The 16,885-nt window shown below is 42.7% G+C and overlaps 1 long non-coding RNA gene across 2 annotated transcripts; it reads left to right on the forward strand.

Annotated features, from left to right (window-relative positions):
- The first annotated feature begins 508 nt into the window (after positions 1–508).
- On the forward strand, positions 509–16,551 carry LOC309635944. 2 transcript variants are annotated; one of them, XR_014249117.1, is made up of 5 exons: positions 509–2,019; positions 3,219–3,349; positions 4,996–5,060; positions 6,067–6,187; positions 11,921–16,551. It is a non-coding gene; the product is annotated as an uncharacterized lncRNA (long non-coding RNA). The 2 variants fall into 2 exon arrangements; XR_014249118.1 differs by lacking the exons at positions 3,219–3,349; positions 4,996–5,060.
- The last annotated feature ends 334 nt before the right edge of the window (positions 16,552–16,885 follow it).

The raw sequence follows: 16,885 nt of genomic DNA on the forward strand, positions 1-16,885 counted from the left end.
TTGTTTTAGGATCATTTCAGGTCCAGAATTCTATGATTCAATGAATCTAGGCAAGTCTTTCCAACCTTTCTACTACCCTGAGCAACATAAATGCCCCACCTCTTCCTCAGCTGGACAGGTCTAATCAAAAGTATATGTCTCGGGCTTCCCTGGTGGCGCAGTGGTTGAGAATCTGCCTGCCAATGCAGGGGGACACGGGTTCGAGCCCTGGTCTGGGAAGATCCCACATGCCGCGGAGCAACTGGGCCCGTGAGCCACAATTACTGAGCCTGCGCGTCTGGAGCCTGTGCTCCGCAACGGGAGAGGCCGCGATAGTGAGAGGCCCGCGCACCGCGATGAAGAGTGGCCCCCGCTCGCCGCAACTAGAGAAAGCCCTCGCACAGAAACGAAGACCCAACACAGCCAAAAATAAATAAATAAATAAATAAATAAATAAATAAATAAATAAATAAATAAATAAATAAATAAATAAATAAATAAATAAATAAATAAATAAATAAATAAAGTATATGTCTCATCTGCTGCTTCCTCAACAGAATGCACTCTCCCCTCCTGCCCAAACGCTGCACCACCATTTCCTCCAGGAAGCCTTCCATGCCCACTGGTATTTACAATGTGTTCACTTGGGCACACACACTCTCATAACCTAACATTCATTTGTTACTTAAAACCACAATACCACTTGTTATCTTATGATACCCTTATGTTTTTGTTTTGTATTTTATTTACTCACATGTTATTTAACTTTGATGTGGACATATTTATTTCCCAATAACAATATAAAGTGCTGAGAGGTGCTCCATTACACTTTTTTGCATCCTGTTTCCACTACACCCAGAACCCTGAGTATCGCTATGTACATATCAAGGGATCAGTAACTATTTGATAAACCAATTAATGGGTTCCCAAAATTTGAGGCTAACATATTTGAACACAGCCAACTAGAAGGGGGAAAAAAGAGTACTTGACAAATTATTCTAGTGGCAACAACCAAACTATCACCACAAATGCGTTTTATCTTACCCTGGCTCATAATTATTCATGACACTAAGCTCTACCATTTCCCTATAAAAGCCATTTTTCACATAAAATAAGGGGTTTTTTTTTTGATAGACGGTTTGCTTTTGTTGCCATGCTATTTACAAATATGTGATACTATTACTAAGAGAGTAGTTGCTTGCCTACTCTGTTCTAATTAAACATTACTGGTTATGATGTACTGAAAACCCTACTGGCTATCAGCACCTCATTTATGGGCAAGCGATATCTCTTTCAGCCAATAAGAAAGTCTTGCCTCATCTCCCCACTCCCCTTCTAATTGCTGTAGCTAATGGAACAAATTCTAATTCATCAGTCAAGTCCATTTTAGATCAACACAACTGATCTAAATTTCAACATGAATGCTCATTCAGTTAGAAAACCCCAAATCACTAACCCATCTCATGCTCATTTTGACTAAGCAAATTCTGAGTAAGTATTTATACAGACACCTCCTCCAGTGTAAAAGGAAGTTTCAGATCTGCTGTCTAACCAGGAGCTAGTGTGTGGATTAGCAGATTTATGTTTATAAGGCAGTCTGAGCTCTTTTGAGGGAAAACGATTGTAAAATAGGCAGCACTCTCATATCCATCCCCTGAACCATTATCACTTATAAATTTCTCTGAGTTCAGCTCCTTTCTTACTGAGATAATTCCTTTTGGCATTCCCGGAAAATACCAAAAAGATCATTGTGAAAAAAACAAGTGTTCTTTAAAAGTCAAGTAAGTCTAGACATCATTCTTAGGAGAATTGGTCAAGGAAGAAAAAACAGTTATAAAATGTTTTCGTGGCATTGCCCTTTTAAGAAGTGTAACATTTTGGTTCCCAGTCTTTTCGTCCCCTTTCCTAGTAGGCTGATGCAATGCTTAGGAAGTTTCAGAGTCACGTGGGGGACCCTGCCTGAGGTCAGAGTCCTGAGGAGCCCTTTCTCAGTGTGGGTCATTTTCTGTTTGATTTTGAATTTGTCCACGCTGTGATGGAGTAAGTGCGTGTCGCCGTGGGTGTTCTGATTAGTGTGCCTGGGTAGAATTGTTTTCCAGTGTGTCAGTGGGTGCTGGCCGGGGTGGGGGGATCTGCTTAGTCATTTTGGCCGCAGTGGTTTGAATAAATGCTGTGGTCCCACTGGATGGCAGAGCCCCTGATGTCTCTTTTGTTGTGATGGGATTTATGTTTGTTTGGGGTTTTTTTGCTTGTTTGGGGTTTTTTTGTTTGTTTGTTTTGAGGCTTGTAAATGATTTTAAAACTACTTTGGTTCTTGGGCCAATATTATGTTTATGTGTTTCCAGTTGGCTAGAAGAATTAGTTTTTTTTTTTTAAACATTAGTTTGTGTGCTTTTGCTTGAGGCGGAAAGGAAGCCAGTTATCCCACCCCCACCCCCACCCCCACCCCCACCCCGGCCCTACCCGTACCCACCCCTCCCCCGCTTTGGGAGAGTAAAATAGAATGAAGGAAGGGGTATGGCTTTGTTCTTTTTTTTTTTCCTTCCCTGAGATCTAACTAGACTGGATGGGTTTGACAAACAATTAACAATCCTTCCCACTCAGCTGCTGTTACCCAAAATAGCATCTCCTTGGCTGCTAGGGTAGATGGGAGCCTTCAGGGGAGGAAGACACAAAGGTGCCCTCTTTAGGAAGCCTGAATCTCTGTGAGATCTTGAAGGCAGAGGGGGAAGCCCAGGGGATTAAATTAGCAGGCAGCCCAGGCTCCACCTGGAAGGGAAATAGATAATAGGCTTTAAAGACAGGAAACAGCTTGTGCTCCAAAATAATAATTTTCGAAAGCAACACATGATGGATGCTGGGAAGGTTTTCTCCCCACCGCACACCCCCAGTTCGTAATTTTGAAACAAAATCTCCGTTTAAGATGCGACTCAGTGAGTCAAGTCTTCTGGTATTCCTGTAATTCTGCTCCCACCTCGCCCCCGTGTTGGGAAAGACCGTTCCAGCCAGGTTTTTTCTAAACCTGACTCTCAGTTACAGAAATTGCTCAACAGCAGGTCTGGAGAGATCTGATTAGGGCTGGTGTTGCTATTTTTTTCTTTTTTCTTCTCTGCCTTGTCCTCTTTCTTTTTTCTCTTTTCCTTTTTCTGCTCTCTCAGCCTGCCATTTTTACCTCTTCCTCTTGCTTTTTTTCTGAAAGACGGCATCTCACACTCCCACATGTCAATTTGTTCTGCCAGCCAGGGCTCTCTGGGGTCCTGAAATGTCTCCTGTCATGAGAAGGGATGTGGATGGGAAGAGAAAGCACACGATGCACTAAACAAAGGGAACAGACCAGCGACCTGACTTCGAGAAGGTCGGGAGCCTGAAGGTAAAGGAGGGAGGTGGAGAAACTGAAGGACCAAATATGCCCCCAAAGGATTAAAAGATTATACATATCAAATTGGATTCTAGGTTTTGCTGTTTTTAAATTTCCTTGAAAATATACCCAAAGGGAATTAAAGCAGCTATCAAAAACAGAAACCTGGTCCATGAATTAACTCACAATGAGCCTCAGCCGCTAGAAACCATGGGCTTGGTTCCTTTTGCATTGAGTACATGCTTCCACTCTAACAATAACATTCTGGCTCATGGTCTGATCATACAACCATGTCCCTCTGGACTGGGACTTCCCTGAGGGCAGCAGATAGGTGTACATCCTTAGTGCCTAGCACAGCACTTGGTCCAAAGGAGACAACAGAATGTTGGAAGTGTTGGGGTGAGTGGATAGATGGATGGATGGATGGGAGAATGTATAGTAGAGGAAGACACTTAGAATACTCATAAATTATCTCTTTTTCTCCTGATATTTTAGAAAAGGGAATATACAATTGGCAAACTCTTCTAACAGATAAACAAAATAGAGAAGTGATATGATTCACTTTGATGTTCCAACAAGAGTTGTTCCTAATATATCCTCTTCAGCACCTACCACTGTACATGGCATGCACAGGGTTACACTCAGCACATGTTTGTTGAATTAATGATTTAGAAAGGAGAAAAACAGTTATCCTTCCTTGAGGGAAAGTTTTCCCGGAAAGAGAATGGAGGAGCGGTATATAGCGCCACAAATGTAAAGTGTTTTATGACATTATCTTTCCCAACTTTGACTTTGTGAAACATCTTAAGGAAGAAAAATACCTCATGAAGAGAATGGATATTTTGGAGACCAGAGAAGGGCTTTCAGAGTAAAGAGAGTAATGGGTGTGTGTATGTGCTGTACTATTTCCAAAGGACCCTCCCACAAAGTCGTCTGTGGCTGACTCAAATGTTAGACGTTAGGATCCAGAGATGCTTTCATTCTTTTTGTTTTGGCAAGGACTCTGCATGGTAGAGGGATGTTAATTAGAGAGCAAGGTTGGTGGCAGAATAGCAGTCAGAATACTTGCAGCCCCGAGAGCATGACTTCTGCCCTGACCCAAATTGGGGTTGGAGAAAGGCTGTGTGAATCCATGAAGGACCGCTATGATGCTAAACAAATACATGATTATGCTGATATATAACCAATATTTGGTAAAACAAGGTAACTCAACCTGGGATTTATCACTCATCTAGCTTTAGGTCATTCATTTTCAATTCCTCTCCCACTCCCCAAGTCCTGCAAAAAACAACAAAAAGCATAGGAGGGCTGAGATTTACATAGGCCAGGAGCTTTACCAAGCTCTGAACACAGAATATGCCTGGGAGGTTTTAGAATGGGCAGTTAATTGGTTGGCTCCGGAAAGTGTTAACCCTGAGCAAAGCTGTGTTACTATCTCATTAGCACATTAATTCTACTGACTATTCTCTGCAGTCCTGTATCACTTAATATCCGGGGCATTTCTGGAGGTGGTTTTACAATATCAGGTTGTATTGACTAGAATTTCAAACTAAGACTATTGGCTCAAAAGCCCTCGTTTATGAACACTGTAGATTAACAAAAGATAAGGGAGTAAGTATGTGCCTGAAATACTGAGCCTGGTTCTTTTCTCTGCTCAGAAAACGTGTGGTTGGCCTGAGCATCATCATGGTTCCTGGCGTCTCCTGTGAGCACACAGCGAGCGGTGAGCAGCGTTCCAACCCACCAGCTGTGCGGGAAATGGTCTCTGGGACCAGTGAAGGATTTGACGTCCCCGCCCCCATATCCACACACCCACCACCACTCTCCCTATGGAACAGAGTGGGCACACTTAAGATATCACATTCGCCCCAGAGTCTTCTCCAGTCCTTCAAGCTGAAGTTCATTCCCACATGGATTTTTCATGTCACTTATTTTTGCATGTATTTTCTAGAATTTTCCACATACATGTCTTTCTTTCTACTTGATTATAAAATGGTTCAAGATAGGGACCTTTTTTCAACCTCTGTCTCTCCAGCCTACTGTCTTGTATCTAATAGGCACCCCACAAACATCTGTTGCTTTGAATTTTTGAGAGAGAGCAGGGGATAGTGGAGAGAACACTGGATGAGGAATTAGATTCTCCCGGGGTTCTGCCACTAGCCAGTCAGATGACCCTGAGCAAGCTGTGGGACTTCACAGTTCACAAGATCCTAATCTGTGAAATGATGAGGTTCATCTAAGGTCCCTTCGAACTCCAACACACTAGAAAAAGAGGAACGAAAAAGACTTTGCGTAGCCCAATTTTATTTGCCACGTTAGTGGCAGTGGAGAAATATTTTAAGGAAAAAGGAGTTGAGATGTTTCTTAAATGTTTCCAGGGTTTATTAAAATCTCTGCAGTTTGGGCTCTAAACCAACAAAATATAAGAGGACAGAAACAGCCATCACAACATTCTAGTTAACTCTTAAAAAAAAACTATTTGATGTCATTTATCCAATGAAGATGCTCTGTCCACTTGTACTGGGCCCTAGACTGGGCCCTGGGAACACCTGGATGAGTTTGGCCCCATCCAGACCCAACATCACAGAATACACTTTCTTTGTTGAAATCTCCTTCCTTGGCTTCTGGGATGTCACCGTGTAGCATTCTGAGCTGATCAAAAAAGTCATTAGGGATAAAGTGAACAGAGGATGTGTTTAATGTATTCTTTTTATTTGTTCATTCAACAGCTATTTTTTGAACACTACTATGTGCCAGCTACTGTCCTGGGTGCTAGAGATACCTCAGTGGACAACACAGACACGTGCGGTGCCCTAGCACACTTCGGGGGCAGATGCTGCTTCATTAAGGGTTGGATGATAGCTGGAACTCTTCCACTCACTCCCATCTTTCTGTACCTTATCCTCTTCTGCAACTAGTAGAAGAAAAAGTAGCTCAAGCCTCTTTCTCTGACACCGTGAGCCTTGGTCCTCAGTGCTCCCCTTGCCTCCCCCCCGCCCTTCATCACAGAATTACCTTTGCCCTCTTGGATCCCACCTTTGTCCTTGCATGTAGTCCTGTTGTAGGACTGATCACGATGAATTTCTATTGTATTCTTACCTGTCTGTCTCCCCTACAAGGAGGTGAGCTGCATCACACCTAACCACACATGTGGATCAATTCCATGAGGAACGGCCCCTAAGGAACTATGCAGTTAACTGAAGTTCAGTCATTAGGTTGACCAGTACAGTCATAACGGAAAGCATTAGTCACACCCCTTAGGTCACTAAGAGCCCCAGAAAACAGGTGATGTACCAGACTCAAGGTACAGCTGTGAACAAGTAGAAAACGGCCGCTGCAAGGGAACCAGCTTGATAACCCGACAATCCGAATGGCTGAAGTATAATCAGTCTTAAGAGGTAGCCCCCCTGCCTCTGCAAAAAGAGGCTTAACATCCAAATCATCTTGAGCTGCTCACCACCAAGTGATGAGCATTTCTGGCCACATAGGTCGATGATGCTTACCATACGTTATGTGGGGACACCTTCAAATTGTAAAAGACGGTAGCAGGATCCCGGCACCAAATACCTCACGCTTTTTCTTCTACAGGGTTTTAAAACAGTGGAAACGCTCCCAACACTCCCCAAACAAATTATTTTAATAATACAATATGAAATTACCAAACTCTAATAAGACAGCCTTTTCAGATTATTCCATTGTTAACAGGTCCCCTTAAATATCTTAGTTTACAATCTGATTGCAAATGAAATGGGATTTTTCTAAAAAGGAGTTTGGGGGTAGCTGTGATAACAGGCACAGATCACTTTAACAAGCTAGAACTATCAGACTGTTCTATTATTTGGCCAATCTTTACGTGGAACTAGTCTCATATAAGCCAGATAATTACAAGTATCATAAAAGAAATGAGTTGCTGCATTGTCCTTCAGTTAAAAGAAATATTTTATTTGTAAATAATTAGTGATTTCACAGGAAAGTGCAAAGATAGTACAGAGAGGTCCCAGGTACCCTTCACCAAGTTTCTTCCATGGTTACAGTTTACATAATTATGGTACAATATCAAAACCAAGAAACTGACACTGATACAGTATGTGCCTATAGTTCTATGCAATTTTTTCTTAGTCCCCTAATACATATATAGATATACTTCTAAATTTTATTTTATTTATTTACTTTTTATACAGCAGGTTCTTATTAGTTACCTATTTTATACATATTAGTGTATACATGTCAATCCCAATCTCCCAAGTCATCACACCACCATCCCCACCCCGCCGCTGCTTCCCCCCTTGGTGTCCATACGTTAGTTCTCTACATCTGTGTCTCTATTTCTGCCCTACAAACTGGTTCATCTGTACCATTTTTCTAAATTCCACATATACACGTTAATATACGGTATTTGTTTTTCTCTTTCTGACTTCACTCTGTATGACAGTCTCTAGGTCCATCCATGTCTCTACAAATGACCCAATTTTGTTCCTTTTTATGGCTGAGTAATATTCCACTGTATATATGTACCACATCTTCTTTAACCATTTGGCTGTCAGTGGGCATTTAGCTTGCTTCCATGACCCGGCTATTGTAAATAGTGCTGCAATGAACATTGGGGTGCATGTGTCTTTTTGAATTATGGTTTTCTCTGGGTATATGCCCAGGAGTGGGATTGCTGGGTCATATGGTAATTCTATTTTTAGTTTTTTAAGGACCCTCCATACTGTTCTCCATAGTGGCTGTATCAATTTACATTCCCACCAACAGTTCTCTTTTCTCCACACCCTCTCCAGCATTTGTTGTGTGTAGATTTTCTGATGATACCCATTCTAACCGGTGTGAGGTGATACCTTATTGTAGTTTTGATTTGCATTTCTCTAATAATTAGTGCTGTTGAGCAGATTTTCATGTGCCTCTTGGCCATCTGTATGTCTTCTTTGGAGAAATGCCTATTTAGGTCTTCTGTCCATTTTTTGATTGGGTTGTTTGTTTTTTTAATATTGAGCTGCATGAGTTCTGTGTCATTTTATCACATGTGTAGATTTGTGTGACCACCACTGCAATCAGGATACAGGTCTACCATCTCTCACATGCTACCCCTTTATAATCACACCCAGCCTTTTCTCCACAACCATCCCTAACCTTGGCACTACTAATCTGTTTTCCATCTCTCAAAATTTTGTCATTTTGTGAGTGTTATAGAAATGGAATTATGTAGTATGTGACCTTTTGAAATTGGCTTTTTTCAACCAGCATAATGCCCTTGAGATTCATCCAAATTGTTGCATGTGTAAATAGTTTATTCTCTTTTATTGCTGAGTAATATTCCATAGCATGGGTGTACCATTGTTTTATGGAGGGACATTTTGGTTGTTTTCCATTTCTAGCTATTACAAATAAAGCTGCAATGAGCAATGTGTACAGATTTTTATGTAGACATAAGTTGTCATTTCTCTGGAGTAAATTATCAGGAGTATAATTTCTGGATAACCATATACTTAGTTTTTAAAGAAATGGCCAAACTATTTTCCAGAATGCTCTTAGCATTCTGTGTTCCTGCAAACAATGGATGAGTGATCTAGTTTCTCTGCATCCTCGTCAGCATTTGGTGTTGTCACTACTTTTTATTTTAGCTGTTCTTATAGGTATGTAGTGATATCTGTGGTCTTAATTTGCATTTCCCTAATGACTAGTGACGTTATGTTATAAAGATATGAAGTTTGTAATTAGTTTTAGATTTTCCTTTGGCAAATCATTTTACTCTCTCCAAGCCTCAATTTTCTCATCTGTAAAATGAGAGAATTTAACTATATAACCCCTAAATGACCTCCCAGTTCAAAAATTCTGTGTATCACTGGATCTACCTTGGGTGAGTTTGTTTGCAAGGTGAGGAGCTTTTTTAATTTTCCCTTTGTGCCTCAGCTATTGCCATCTGCCAACAATTGCCAAAGAATGAATCTTATCCATGGGCTTTACTGACATTTCCATGAAATGTGTGACAGCTCCCTATGTGTTTCATTTGGCCCTATTCAGCATTTAAGTCACATCATCAAAGCCTGAGCAAAAAGATCCAGCCTTTCACAATTTATAAGGGACTTTATTAGTTTCTGATACATTGTAAAGTTGTTTTTATTCATTTGTTCCGGAGGTTCACTATGGAACGTAGTTTAGGGTAGATGATACTTTATAATTTCCATCAAGCATCGACTGAGTGCCTACTGTGTGCAGATAGGGTGATGTACTGGAAAGAGCACAGCTGTATATGGAGAAGGACTTGGGTTTGAATCATGCCTCTGCCATTTATGAACCGTGACCGTGTCAAGAAATAGAACTTATCTGAACTTCAGCGAAATGGGAATGCCTGCTGCTGAAGTTATGAGGAATTAGAGATAATACATGCGAAGTGCCCAGTTCATAGTAAGCACTCCATAAATGGTAGCTATGATTATGCAGGACACGGGGAGTAGTCCCTGGAGAAAACCTAGAGGAAGAGACACCGCACATGGCACGCCCTGCGCCGTGTGTTTTCACACACTCACATCTCCTTTAACTCACACGTCAGCACTGGGAAACAGGTACTTACCTGTTTTTATAAAATAGAGGCTAAGAAGTTAAATAACTTAAGATCACCCTGATACCAAGCGAAGGAGATAGAATTCAAATTGTGTCCCTAAGCGGTGTCCAGTCTAGCCAGACAGATAAGCTGTGTGGAAACAGATAAATTCCAGCACGGAGTAGCCAGTGTCCATTGTGGGGCAGAGCCAAAGAGCACTGAGGGGTTGAGAGAGGGAGTTAATTCTGAGGACTGGACAGCTGGGGAAGGCAAAAGGAAACGAGAGGATTAGAGCTTACTCTGTCTCACTGGACATCCCTGAGTTCCTAGATGTCACCATCACAACTGCCTGTTGGCCCTGGAAGCCCAGCCCAGCTGCTGCGGGGAGGGGGGCAGCCCTGGTTTTTTCCAGTCCTCCCCTTTCTCCCTCCTCCCCTTCGTTAATTCAATATTCACATGCAGGCTTCCCTGTCTCCATTAGACTCTAAAGTTTTATCCAACTTGTGTTGTTCAGCATTATCACACAAGGTCACTGTCAGAATTGTATTTCCTCTATTAACATGAAGCCCAGGGTCTATTTTACAGAAATACATTCCAGATTACCTTCCCTAGAATCATTCTGTGTTATGTGAGCTTGACTTGCTTACAAGCACAGGTCTGGGCCATCTCTGCACTTGCTAATTTTCAGAACGTCATTGGGCACTATTGCCTGTATAGTCTGGCTCGTGGTAGGTATTACAGAAATTCATTCAGTCAATATGCACATGTATTGAGTGCCTGCTGTGTGCCAGGCACTGGAGTCTCAGGCCTCATGGAACATACTTTCTATGAATGGCTGATTAACTAATGAAAGACATGAGAATTTAACTTGAATATCACTGTCTGTGGCAGATTATTAGTGAGAAACTGGAGTAAAACCCTGTGGCTTTAATGAAAGTATAGTGTCTACAGTGCCACACAGAGAAACGACTAATTCGTGTGGCAGAGGCCAATCCTTGAAAATGTCATCATTGGGCCTATAAACATGTCATCTTGTAGACCGATGGCAGGTCTATGAAGCTGGGCAATTTACAAATCTTTGAAATTTGATCGCAGTTTCAGTTGCAAAGGCCTAAATTGGGTTAGAGCAGCTTGCCTTTCGTCCTCAACCCTCCTTGATCCTCAGGGATCAATGACTAATTCAGTTTTTTTAAAGTCAGGGGGCAGGCAGCCCAAGTTCTCAGCCTCTGAGGGTTACATCTGGTCTGGCAACTTCCTGTGGTACATCATACAGGGCCCATGTATCTGTAGCTGTTATGTAATACGCAGAGTATATGCGTTGGGATCTTTTAAGTACATCAAGGGGTTGTATTTCAGTAGATGATGGGACTCCAAATGTTTTACTTTTTATTGTTCCAGATTTTCCTGGAATTGTCACCTTTTAGAGTTTGTGTCTTTTCCGGTGTTCCCAGAATTCTCTATTTAGGCTACTGTCGTGTTGCTTTAAAACAATAGAGAGCTTTTACTCAGTTCAGCTAACAAATTCACCTTAGAATCCACACTGATTCTTCAAAAAGGGAAAAAAGCAAAGACTGCTTTAGCTTGGGGTTAAATGTCTCATTTTTCCCTTGGTTTCACTTCCTTTTCCATTCTAGTGGCTTCCCATTTCGTTCTGGAGCCTCCTGTTCCCTGAATTTCTTTTCCATTTAAAAAGCTATTTTCTCAGAAAACAAATATCGTATATTAATGCATATATGTGGAATCTAGAAAAATGGTACAGATGAATCGGTTTGCAAGGCAGAAATAAAGACACAGTTGTAGAGAACTAACGTGTGGATACCAAGGGGGGAAAGCAGCGGGGGTGGGGTGATGGTCGTGGGATGAATTGGGAGATTGGGATTGACATATATACACTAATATGTATAAAATAGATAACTAATAAGAACCTGCTGTATAAAAAAATAAAATTAAATTTAAAAAAAAAAGAAAGAAGCTATTTTCTCAGAAGTTGTTTTTCTCCTTAGTTGTTGCCACTCTCTGGCCCCTGTTTTGCTTCTTCGCAGGTCTGGCTGCCGCCACGGCACTTGCCTCAGCCCCGGCCTCGGTTTGCCAGGGCTCCAGGCCAACCCAGCCTTCCAGCTGCCCCTCAGCTGTTCACTCCAACTGTCCAGCTCCAACCGACTCAGAACCTTCTGGTCCCAAACATTCTCTCACACCCAACCCACACCAAGGAACAAATGCAGAAGCTTCTGCTGGGTTCAACTAACACTGAATGGGAGGAAGGGGGAAAGGAGAACAAATACATGATCAATTCTCCTTAGAACAAGCACTTTCCTATACTTCATAGGTCATGGGTAAGAACTGATAGAATTTGTATTTCAAGAACTTTCTCTCTCTCTCTCTTTTTTGGCTGTGCCATGTGGCTTGTGGGATCTTATTTCCCAGACCAGGGATCAAACCCGGGCCTTCTGCGGTGGAAGTACCGAGTCCTAACCACTGGACCGCCAGGGAATTCTCAAGAACTTTCATTAGCTAAATACCCAAGTGATGATAGAAAAGAAAATTCAGATTATGTAACAGCTCTACTGGCCTTAAGAATAAAAAGATATATATTAAGTATCAGACATTTGGGCCCCCAAGATGGTTGAGAACTCATTTCTCAGTGCCTCTTCTCAAAGCCTTCCAGAAAAAGGTGCCTCATGTAAGAACCTCTGAAATCTGTCCTTGTCCCTAACATGTGTGTCGGGGAGGAGGATTGTGGTTAGAATGTTTGGGATCCCTAAGCTCACAGACAAGGCAATAACACGATAAAGTATTAAGTAAAGAATGTTAACGCTGATGAAACCTTTAAAGAATTCAGATGAATCCTTGGAGTGTTCATCCTGGGCCCCTTGAATGTCATACAATCCTGAGTGGGATATTTCCCCTCTATGACTTCAGCTGTAACATGACACTGTTCTTTTGCACCAGTACATGAGGACTAGCTAATTAAAATACTGTACTGGTTCATTCAAGAAGTATTTACTGAGTTCCTACTACATACAAGGCCTTGTGCAAACAGACTGTCTAATATGACATAGAAATTTAAAAATAGATCGCCATAAATAAATTCGATGATAGGATTATGTAAAACCTTTCAGATAATTTTAGCTGTTTGTGTCCACACACAGGGCTTCTAATTCTACCATTTTGAATGACTTGACCTGTATTTTTCCAGCATTAACCCTCTCTTCCAAACTGATTCATTCATCTTAGTCTACAGCCAATTTCCATCCATTTTCTAAGGGTAGGACCAGAGCTGCCATGTAAAGTTGTGCTCTGTACAAGGACACCCCACCAAGGGGACAGACAGGGCAGAAATCCACTCTATGTTCTGCTGGTTCAGCCCTGCGACCCGGCCTTAGTCAGTGTTCACCCAGAGGAAGGGAACAATTTTCTAATTTGCACAAATGTCCCTTATGGGTTAGCTGTGGTCCTAACCCCCAGAAATAGAATAAATGTGCAGAGTTTAGTGTTGTAATCAAACAAGATTTACAACAAAGATATATTTAATGGCAGATATGGTGTCTATCTAGCTACATGGCAAGCCACTCATGTATGTGGCGGTATTTGGTGTTCTTTTTACTCAGCCAAGCCAACTATGGGGAAGCAAGAGAGAAGGAGAAGGACGCCTCAGTGAAAGCTTGGTGAGTTCCTCTGGAGTCACAGTTTGGGTTTCTTCCTCAGCAGGGGGTGCCCACGGTCTAAGTGTTTCCAGAAATCTTATGTCCAGGGGTCTGAACGCATATTTAACCTACTGAAAGACTCAAGCATCCCCCCTCTGGCGGAATGTGACCTTCTTAAGAGAATCAAAGACAGCAGGCATCAGAAGCCTCAGGCTCTAGAGGAGAAGCTGTTGGGCAAGTAGATCAATGAGCAACTGCCTTCACCATCAGGGATAAAAGTTGGAGGTCAAGAACACCTTTCCTTGTCCTGCAGAGGTTGGGAGATGAGCCTTATAAATGGAGGAAAACCAAGTGCCCTGGTCCGGGAAGATTCCACATGCCGCGGAGCAACTAAGCCTGATTTAAAGAAAGGATTGCTGTCTCCCAAATTCCCCCAGAACCATAGAAAATTCTGCCAGATTCATTTGACCTAACTCTTCTCATGGAGAGTTAAGGTAAGGTGGACTGATTACTAGTCAATCTCACTATAGGGAGAATTCATTTAATTAGTTTGATTTCCTAAGTGCTAGCTGATTCACTGGAGCAAAAGGAGCTTTTGCTGGATTGAGGGGAGCCTGCAGAGGTTTGGTACAGGTGTGCTATGGGTTGAATTGTGTACACCCCCGATTCAAGTCCTAACCCCAGTACATAAGAATGTGACCTTATTTGGAAATAGAGTAGTTGCAGATGTAGTTAGTTAAGATGAGGTCCTACTGGAGTAGCATGGACCCCTAATCCAGTATGACTGGTGTCCTTATAAAAAGGGAAATTGGACACAGAGACACACACACAGGAGAACACCATCTGAAGACAGGAGTTATACAGCCACGAACCAAGGAACTACCAGAAGCTAGGAGAGAAGCCTGGGACAGATACTTCCCTAGAGCCTTCAGAGGGAGCACAGCTCTGCCAAAACCTTGATTTTGGACTTCTGGTCTCCAGAACAGTGAGACGAAAACTTTTTGTTGTTCTAGAAGCCACCCAGTTTGCAGTACGTTGTTACAGCAGCCCTAGGACACTAATACGAGGTGGAATGGGAAGCAGATGGTGGGTCATGGCACTTGTGATGGGTTCTATCTTTCCAAAAATGGCCACAACAATACCTCCCACCCACATGTTCTTCTCACAACGTGACTTTGACAGTCTTCCCATTGAGTGTTGGGATCTCTATACCCGCCCCTTGAACCTGAACAGGATTTTGTGATTTCTTTGACTACTTAGAGTAGGGCAAAGGTGACATTATGTGACTTCCAAGGCTAGGTCAGAGAAATGCTATGCACTTCTGCCCTGATCTCTTGGGATACTTGCTCTGAGGGAAGCTAGCTGCCATGTAAGCGGTCGCGCTGCCCTGAGGCCACCATGCTGTGAGGAAGCCCAATCTAACCCACACAAAGAGACCACATGGAGAGCCCCCAAGTCTCCACAGAGAGAGATACCTGACCACCCCCCACCCCCAGCTCCTCCAGTACTGCACTGTTTTAACTCCAGCCACTATTTGACTTGAAACCCCAAGCCAGAACTGCCTAACCAAGCCCTACCCAAATCCCCAACCCACAGAAACTATGAAAGGTAATAAAGCGATTGTTGTTGTTTTAAACCACCAGGGTTTGAGATTTGTTACACAGCCTGCAGGGTTTGGGACAACCAGAAGATAAAAGGACTTTGGAGAGAGGGAGCCCAGAGTAAAGCGAGATGTAGAGATGTTACAGCAAGATCAAAGGCTAAAAGATGGCAAATGTCCAAAGGAAGAGAGGTGGTGAAGACATTTCAGGAAGGGCAGTGGAGACTTTTCCTCTGAGAAGGGCAGTGCAGTCAAGTGGAAAACACCTGGGCTGGGACACAAGCGACCCTGAACCCCTCCAGCGCTGCTGCCCACTCTCCCTGGAGAATGTTCTGTGAATGAATAGTGTGTGAAAGAACAGCTAACCCTGGAAAGGGGGAGCTAAAGAGCAAGAATTGTCCCACACCGCCACCCCACCCCGTGCACCAGTTGTGGGACCACCACACACAGCTCTGCCTGTGATTAGTTGTTCTCACGTAGACTCTGATGCTGGAAGATGTACTGACCAGCTGAGACAAATATCTGACCCACTTGGCAATTGTGTTTCTCACAGTAAATGAATACATTGGCACTCCAGTTTATGCACCCGTGGGGATGCTTGACCTGCACATGTTAAGGCAAAGACCCCAGACACGGGCAATCAAAATAAGGTGTGGCCTCTCAGAGGGACCCTGCCAGAAAACGATCAACTGGCTTCCCTAGTGAACGACTGTTCCTCATGGCCACAACTGTGAGAACAATCTCCACTTAGGTCAAAAGTAGACAGAAGGGCTTCCCTCGTGGCGCAGTGGTTAAGAATCCGCCTGCCAATGCAGGGGACACGGGTTCGAGCCCTGGTCCGGGAAGATCCCACATGCCGTGGAGCAACTAAGCCTGTGCACCACAACTACTGAGCCCACGTGCCACAACTACTGAAGCCCGCGTGCCTAGAGCCTGTGCTCCACAACAAGAGAATCCACCGCAATGAGAAGCCCGTGCACCGCAACGAAGAGTAGCTGCTCTTCGCGGCAACAAAGACCCAACGCAGCCAAAAATAAATAAATAAATTTATTTAAAAAAAAAAAAAAAGTAGACAGAAGAGGAAAAACCAAGTACGTGTTCCTCAGAAATAAGGAACGGCCCAGAAGAACTTGAAGATAGTGGAAGAGGCAGAGAAGGCCAGCCCTCCGATGGGACAGCTCACCCCTACAACAGAGGAGCCTGGTCCAGGAAAACTTTGCCTGACTTTCACCCCGCTCTTCAAACTGCTTTTCTTCCCTCCCTGTTACACTGCCACTTAAATATACTATATTTTGGTCTGTATGTGCTTAAAAAGAAAATAGACAATAGAGTTAAAAAAAAATATGATGAAGAAGAGAGTTGAACAGATTTCTCATCCAGTGTTCTTAATCCAAATATTAAGTAAAGACAATCCAAAGTCAAAACATGATTGTGGTGATAGCACAGTCCTTTGTTTTTAATGTTTAGATTACGTTATCAAATATTTCATAGTTTCCAATTACCAAGCATCTGTAATCAACAAACACGAGTTAATGAAGCAATAAGTGTAAAATTATTATTATTATTATTTTTTAACATCTTTATTGGAGTATAATTGCTTTACAATGGTGTGTTAGTTTCTGCTTTATAACAAAGTGAATCAGTTATACATATACATATGTTCCCATATCTCTTCCCTCTTGCGTCTCCCTCCCTCCCACCCTCCCTCTCCCACCCCTCTAGGTGGTCACAAAGCACCAAGCTGATCTCCCTGTGCTATGTGG

Source organism: Balaenoptera borealis (assembly GCF_965194805.1).
Source record: "Balaenoptera borealis genome assembly, chromosome: 1".
Classification (NCBI taxonomy): domain Eukaryota; kingdom Metazoa; phylum Chordata; class Mammalia; order Artiodactyla; family Balaenopteridae; genus Balaenoptera; species Balaenoptera borealis.